An 8,985-nucleotide genomic window follows, 5' to 3' on the forward strand; every position below is an offset into this window, starting at 1 on the left:
ATGTGACACCTGATCCAATAGTTGGTATGTGTCGGAACATGACACCTAATCTAATATATGTATTGGAATATGACACCCATTTCAATATATGTATCGGAACGAGACGCCCGATCTAAATGTCGAAACGTACAATCAATCCAATATCACAAACACAAACACAATCACAGTTCACAACGAGTTTATATACTTGCACAATCAAGTAACAGGTTCATTGTATGTAATTGCTCATAATTAGTCATTTCATTAGTTTCATTCTATCTTTTCCTGCATTAACAATATTTCATCAAGTTTTCCTTATTCAAGGCATCACTTTAGGTAAGTCAAGTTCAAGATTATGGATTTCATGGTCTTGGGATTGTAGAGAAATCACACCATATATTAATCACACAACCACTATAATTAACAACAATAACAACAATAACAACCCAGTGTAATCTCATAACGTGGGGTCTGAGGAGGGTAAATTGTACGCAGACCTTACTCCTACCAAGTTAGGAAGACTGTTTCCGAGAGACCCTCGGCTCAATAACACAACCACAATAATTAAATACATAGAAAACTTCACAACATTAGTAAGATTCTCTTTATGATATAGACTAAATCATAACCTACAACCACATGTAATCAACTAGGTTCATAGCATGAGATTTATTAACACTAGTTCACATTCGTCCTTAATTTCATGATACGCATCGCTCAAGTATTTCACAGGGAATAGAAATCATAAACACACACAATTATTTGCATACACACATCCCTCTATATACATTAATAGTCATAACCCACAAGTCTCAAGATTTCTTAATAACCCAACAATTGTCTACATTTAATTCTGTAAGGGTCATTGACCTTTTAAATAGTTTCCACCAAGGTTAACATTTAAAGATTGGATCTTTATCGCTAGTTACATAATAATCATGACCCACATCATAAATTCCCATGCTAAACAACAATTAGCAAGCATTTAACCATCCAAACTCCATGCCCCAAGGCCCAAGCATGAAATCTCCCATCAATATATATTATATTAAGCAATGGGAACAAATTTACAACTACTCAATTGAAAAAAACCTAGCCTACCTTGACGCCAAGCAATTGTAGAAGGATTATAGCATTATCTTTGACTTTCGAAAGGAGAAACTATGGAGACGAACCTGAAATCCATGGGTTATAGCCTTCCTTGCGCTAGAATTCCCTTCTTTCCAAGCCTAGAGCAACTCTTTGGGGGTTTCTAGGGTAACCCTCATCTATTTTGACACTTAAGAAAAGAAGGAGATAATAAAAATACGCCCTTAATGAATTATGGCCCTTCGAATCCCGCTCTGGCGGCTCAGTCCGGACAGTGTTCAGTAACAGGGTCATACCTTTTTACTTCAAACTCTGAATGATGCAACTTGGTGGAGTTGGAAAGAAGACTCAAAAACCTTTAATTTGATAGATCATGGGCCACCTAATTCATTATAGGCTGAGAGATATGGTCGTTTGAATTTGACCTTAGTTTAAACTCAAGTCCAAAACTAAATCAGAAAGATACTTTCAACTTAACTTTGAGATAAGAGCATAGTACAACCTTAATTCATAAGTAATTCGCTCGCATGTCAAGGAATTGATCTTGACCTTATGACGAATGAAATTCATATACCTTTATCGCAGATATTTTAAATAACGACAGAATAGATCGTTACAATAATTAAGTGAGAATGAATTAACCTTACTTTTAGTTTTGACATTACTTTCTCCTCACCACTTTATTTGTCACAATTTTAATTTACGCGTCTTTTTGATGTATAATTTTTTTAATCTTAAATCATTTAAAATATTAACTTCTCTTCAATAAATATAAATAAACTTCTCCGCGCTTCATGGGATAATAAAAGACTGTATTAAATATTTAAAATAAACCTTCTCTAAATTTGAATATCAAAATATTTTAAGGATTCTTTTTAGTTTTCAAATCAAATAGATTGAACTTCAATTTTTAGTTATTATTAATGACCGTGAAGACATTAATCCCAAGATGATATTTTAGTAATTTTAGTCGAAATATAATAGAGAAAATTCTCGTATATAAACAATAGTTCTATATTTTGATTAAATAACAAATATAAATGCTTTCATCAACATTAAAGTTAAAAAAATGTGAGTTCACACTCATCTTAGTAAATCACGTGGTTGAAAAATATTTTTTAATAAGATGCTTTCTTTCTGTAATAGAAGTCAAACTCAACAGCTCTAGCAACTACTTATACACTTTCAGTCCATCCAGATCGATAGTAGCCTACTTCTTGCACTTGCACTATGCATTATTCAATATTAAGAAATCACAATATTAAAGTATGTGTATGTGCTCTTCACTTAGATTTTTTATGCTAATTAATCAATCAATATTTATTATTTCTAACAATAATTATTACTAAAGAAAAATAGAAAGAATATACTGTATATTTTAATTTTATAAGGGAAAAATTATTTTAAATTATTTGTTTTTAATAAGGACAATCAATAAAATGGAGGTAACATAATGTATTCGCATGCTCATCATTAATCATTACAATAAGAAAAGGGGGCCAACAAGGGATATATCATAAATTAACTACGGAAATATGAATCATCATAAGTTTTATGCACTAATTGTGTAATAGATATTTCGTTTATATATCACTTTAAAGTTAATTACAGGTAATTCTTTAGGATTAATGACATTGCAATTGATTGGTAATTAATTTTTTTTAAAAAATAATTTTCTATAATCGATTAATTAATATTGTTGGCACAGAAGTTTTCCGTACAAGTTAAATGTATATAAGTAATCTTGAATAAATTAGTAAAAAGTAATGTGGTAAGCACTTCTTTCTTCTTAAACAAAAGTGTAGGGTTCGAGCCCTATTGGATACAGAGTTATCTTTGTTAGGAATAGGGGTGAACATGGTATGGTATTTGAAAATTCAATATTCAGGTTTTAAAATTATTATACCATTATCATATCAATTTAATTCGGTATAGTTCGATATTTTGAAATTCGATCTCGGTATTTTGTTGTATGATAAATTGTATCCATAGTTTGTTCAATGTTGACTAATATATACTTGTATAGTAGAGTATTATGACTTCGACAATTCAAAAAAAGATCATCAATTATATCATACTAACACATTACACATGTAAAAATATATATTCAAAAAAAATTACAAACAACTCTTTTTGTTAATCAATTACATTTAAAATATATTTCAATTAAAATAGAGTAGTCAAAATTTCTACTTCTAAGCATTTAGTTTATACTAATAGTAGGTTGATATTTGTTAGTATTTTAATAATAATAATAACAATATATATATATATATATATATATATATATATATATATGTTATTTATGTAACTATATACTTGGATATGATATTCGGTATTTCGGTATGTTACTTCTAAATATCAAATACCGTATCGAATATCAAAAATATTAAAAATATTTACCATATACCACACCATAATACCATAATACTAAAACCACTGCATCAAAATTTTTAAAATAATATAATAATTTGGTTTATACCATATCATACCACCTCTAATTAGAAAGGCGTTTTGTGATACTTTTCGATTTGAATTTGAATGTAGGCGGATATCAATACAGATACTGAATATTATGAGGGAGAATAAAATGGCACCGACCTTATATAGGTCCCATAACCGCCCACGGGCGTGCAACAATAAGACAAGAAATTCAGCTCACCACAAATCAAATTTGTTGTTACGGCCCATACGTGGCCAGTAAAGCTTCACCATTTTTTGAACTTTTCATAAATAAATTGATGTTCAAATGCCACTTTGTATTATTTTTATACTCATGAAAAGGCTAGTAATAGGGTCTTCCTCAGTAACCAAATAAACTATCGGTGCAGTACCCTTTCGGTTACCAAACCTAACCATACAATTTTTTATTCGCATATAGGATCATCATATTTCGGGTGACGAAATGGGTCAAATTTTATGTTTTTTCTTGATTGATGCATTTTAAATGGGGTGGTTATCCAATTATTTAAAAGTGGATCAAATATTAATCAACTCATATTATTCATCATAAAATATGGGTAATCATGATCAGTGACGGAGTCGTGATTTTGACTAAGAGGGTTCAAAATCTGAAGAAGTAGACACACGAACTAATCGAACGGGGTTCGACATCTACTATATATACATAAGAAACTATTTTAACCATATATAAATAGTATAATTTTCTACCGAATAGGGTTCGGATGAACTCCCTGATTATAAGGTGGCTCGCCACTGACCATGATATCCTTAATTGGCACTCTTTTTACTATATGTAAGGGGTAGGAACCTCTAAAAAGTACACTTATTAAGAGTGTGTTTGGTATAAAGAAAAATATTTTTCAATTTTTTCATGTTTGATTGATTTAAATAGTTTGGAAAATATTTTTTCAAATAGACTTACTTTCTCTAATTTAAGAAAAGTGATTTACATACATAAAGTGGGGTGGGGGAGTCAACTTTCCTTAAACCTCACCACCCAAAATGAATCTAGACATGGGATCCAACTTTCAATCCGGACTTTCGACCCCGATCCGGATTTGAATTTCGACCTCTTGACTCGACTTGACTCATGACCACTCAACTTCCAAAAACATATTTTCTAGAAAAACATGAAAATATTTTTTTCATACCAAACACACCCTAAAAGGAGAAAAAGAGTAAGAAAAAGATCTTGTAATGAAAGTACGTATTTCTTTACATAATAAGAAGCAATGAATAATATGGGTAATATGGATGTCCATATCATTCATTGGTTTACCCATTTTGTTCCATATTAAATATAGATCGAATCGAATATTTTATCCATTTTTACTTAGATTATTTTCGACCGATTCGACCCGTCTGTTTGCCACCTCTAATCATAATTAATCTAACTCCACGAATGCTAGGGTCACTGATTCTTCTATTCAAAGTTTTCTTTTTCCTCTTGGATGTAGTTTGTCCTACAGCTTGCTAAAGTGAAAGTTATTTGTCATTTATCAGATGTGATTACAGTGTAAAGTCGTCCATGCACATCAATGGAAGGTTCTTGATAAGAGAAAGAGAGAGTTGAGTCCAGAGAGAATTTAGAAGAAGAAGAGAGAGAGATCAACAGATTCAGATTCATCTCTCAAAACTTAGTCCAAAGAATCAGTACTAGCACGATGGCTGAAGCAGATTAGTGGCCTAAAGCCAAAATCAAATGGAGGCGTTAAACTTAAATTGTAACTAATTCTATATAATTGATTTCTTTTAATATTTTTTTCAATTGATAATATAATCGTTCTTATTCTAATTATCTTTCATGGGACATAGTACTCCAAATATGAGCCCTTTTGGATTAGCTTAAAAAAGTAATTTTTATGTATGAAGTGCTGAAAGTTATTTTTATAAATAAGTAGTTGAGTGTTTGGATAAAAGTGCTTATGTTGAAAATAATTGTTTGAATTTTAGGGTTAAAAAAATAAAAATGGTAGTTTGGAAATTTAGTTAAAATATAAGGGATATAAAAGTAATTTTCATGGTCAAACAAAATGGCTTTAAGCATTTAGAAAAAAAAAGTTAGAAATCCTAACTTTTTATTTTTGACTGACTTTAAGAACTTTATGGCTTAAAGTTAACATTAGGCAAATACGTTCAAAATCTAAAAAGAAGCTTTAAGTTGGTTTTGACCAACTTAAAGTCCATCCAAACGGGCTCATATGTCAAGTTTCTTTTAATAATTCTTTCATTTTTATGAAAAATTTACTTTTTCTATAAATAATATTCAATATTTGTTAAAAATAATGATAATTTATAACTTATTATTATTAAAATAAAATGGGGCCCTCAAATTTTGGGCCTTAAGGAACATGCCTATTTTTAACACTGTTGAGCCGCCTCAGAGTACTAATCAACTAATATATTAATTTGTAGTTGATTGGTCATTAACCACCTTAATTAACTTTAATTTCTAACTACAATAATAATGACTAGACTTCCTTTGTTATCATACAATATTATTTAATACTCTTCCTCAAGCTACGCGAGGTAAAATATGTCTAAAACACCTAGCTTTGACTCCAAATGCTCATGTTGAACTTTGGATAATTATCTATGGAAGTAATTCCTAATTATTAGTAACGCCAAGGTTTTCAACGACCAAATCTTGTATGTAATTATTTTGATGGTGTCGTTCAATAATACTTATTGGGTACGTGTTATTTTCGTATTTATATTATACTTGTTGCACTACTTTTTGGGCGCAAGACTGGATCCATGTACTAGTGGAGTTCGAGGAGTAGTGTGAGTCATTTATGTATTGTTCATGCGAAGGTATCTGATAACTCCATTAATGGAGGTTAAGCTTGACTGATTTACAGAGAAAGGAAGAAGAGAAAAGAAAGAAAGAGCAAAAAAAGAGAAATGAAACTGAGAGCTTTTCAGCTAATCACTGTTACATTCATTCTGATTACTTGCTTATCACACAATGCTACATCATATGTATATTTCTATTAACAAACTTATGCCAACTAGCTTGTAACTAATTTGTACCAGCTCAGCGTACCTAACTTCTTAGCTCTAACAAACTAATCACACCATATAGCTTGTTAACTGACTTCTCTGCTCAACACCCCCCCTCAATCTTATGGTTAAAAGATGTTTTTCATTTCGAGCTTGCTAAGTAATAATTTATGTGCTAAGTAACAAATTATGTTGTGCCTTTTCTAGACTCTTAGTGAGTAAATCAACTAGTTGTTCTTTGGTGTTTATCTGCTCACTCTTCAGTATTTCTTGATAAATCCTCTCTCTAATAAAGTGACAATCAATGTTTATATGCTTTGTTCTTTCATGGAAGATTGGATTGGTTACGATTTGAATAGCTGCCTTGCTTTAACATATCATCTTGATTGGCAGATTCACACTAACTCCCAACACTTTGAATAATCCTATTAGCCAAGTTATCTCAACTGCACATGCAGCCATGCTTCTGAATTCTGCCTTGCTGAACTCCTTGACACAGTCTCTTGCTTCTTTGATTTCCAAGAAATAAGTCCTCCTCCAAACTTCACTAAGTACCCTATAACTGACCTCCTAGTTTTCGAACATGCTCCCCAATCTGAATTACAGTAGGCTGTGAGTTGTGTATTGTGTTTAGCTGGTATTAACAGACCCAGACCAGGTGCTTCTTTAATGTACCTAACTACTCTTAGTTCTTCCTCCATATGAGATTGCTTAGAATAATGCATAAACTAACTCAGTACTTGTACAGAGAAGGCAGGGTCATGCCTTTTCATGGTGAGGTAGAGCAATCAACCTACCAGTCTTTGATATTTTGTAGAATCTGTTAAAATGTTATCAATGTCAACACTTTTTTCATAGTATGCTCATTATATTGAACTGAAGTTACCTTTTGATTCAACTCAAGTGGTGTGCAAGCAGGTTTGGCTCCCCCTAGTACAGATTCAGATATCAGCTCTAATGCATACTTTTTTGTGACATAAGTATGCCTTTGCTGGATATTAAAAATTCAATTCCTAGAAAGAATTTCAATTCCCCTAGGTCTTTCATCTAATCTTCTTTTGAATCTCTTATATGGTGCTACATAGGAGTTGATGATTGCTTCCAATAACCAATAAATCATCCACATAGACCAGCACCACTACAGTATTACTCTCAATAGTTTTGTGAACAATGAGTAGTCATAGTGACTTTGTTTGAACCTCATCTGCACTAGAGCCTTTGTCAGTTTGATATTTCATTGCCTTGGTGCCTGTTTAAGTCCATATAAGGACTTGTATAGTTTGTATACTTTTTTAGGCTCCCTATGTTTGGAAAACCTACTAGCAATCTTCATATAAACTTCCTCTAGTAGATCACCATTAAGAAAGGCATTGTGAACATCTATTTGATAGATGCACCAGTTTTTAGATGCAGTAAGACCTACAATAGACATGATTGTGACCATCTCTGCTACAGGACTGAATGTCTCACTATAATCAGTACCCTCTTTTTGATTGAAGACCTTGGCTACCAACCTGGCCTTGAATCTTTCAAACTCCCCTAAGGCTAAGTATCTGATCTTATATATTCACCTACACCCTGTGGGTTTCTTTCTAGGTGGTAAGTCTAAAGTGCTCCAAGTATGATTGCTCTCTAGTGCATCAATTTCTAATTACATAGCTTTTACCTAAGCAGGGTCAGCAGCTACCTCTGTGTAAGATACAGGCTCAGAAAAAATCGAGTAAGCTTGTAGTACATGTCTATATGCAAGAGATAAGTGAGAATAAGAGAGTTGTGCAGCCAAGGGATATGCACATATATTACTCATAGCCTTAGTGACAAAGTCCTACAACCATAGAGGTGGTCTAGTGTGCCTGCTGGATCTTCTAGATGGTTCAGCTACTAAGGATACCGGTAGAGAAGGCACAGTAAGTAAAGATGAACTAGGAATGATGGGAGTTTCTTCAATAGGCTTAGAGGTAGGAGGTATGATAGGAGCAGACAAGTTGGATAATATGTCAGAACTTGGTGGCACCAAGTCAAGTATAGGAAGATAGGATTAGAAGAAGCCTGCATAGTTTTAAAAAGAAATATATTCTCTTGGAATACCACATGCCTATTCACAAAGAATGACGGAGCATGAATATTATAAAGTATAATATCCCTTTTGTGTAGATGAATAGCCCATAAAAACTATAGGAATAGCTCTGGATTAGAACTTATCCAGTACTCTAGGACAAGCAACATAACACAAACATCCAAACACCTTGAGATATGATAGAGAAGGAGGATGCAAATACAACATTTCAAATGGAATTTTGAACCCAAGAACCTTAGAAGGTAGTATATTGATAAGATATACAATAGTGGAGACACACTCTCTCCAGTACCTTAGTGATATGGATACTTGAAACCTTATAGACCTGGCCATGTTCAGAATAGTCTTCTGTTTTCTTTTAGCAATCCCATTTT

This window comes from Solanum dulcamara, chromosome 2, assembly GCF_947179165.1.
Source record: "Solanum dulcamara chromosome 2, daSolDulc1.2, whole genome shotgun sequence".
Lineage (NCBI taxonomy): Eukaryota > Viridiplantae > Streptophyta > Magnoliopsida > Solanales > Solanaceae > Solanum > Solanum dulcamara.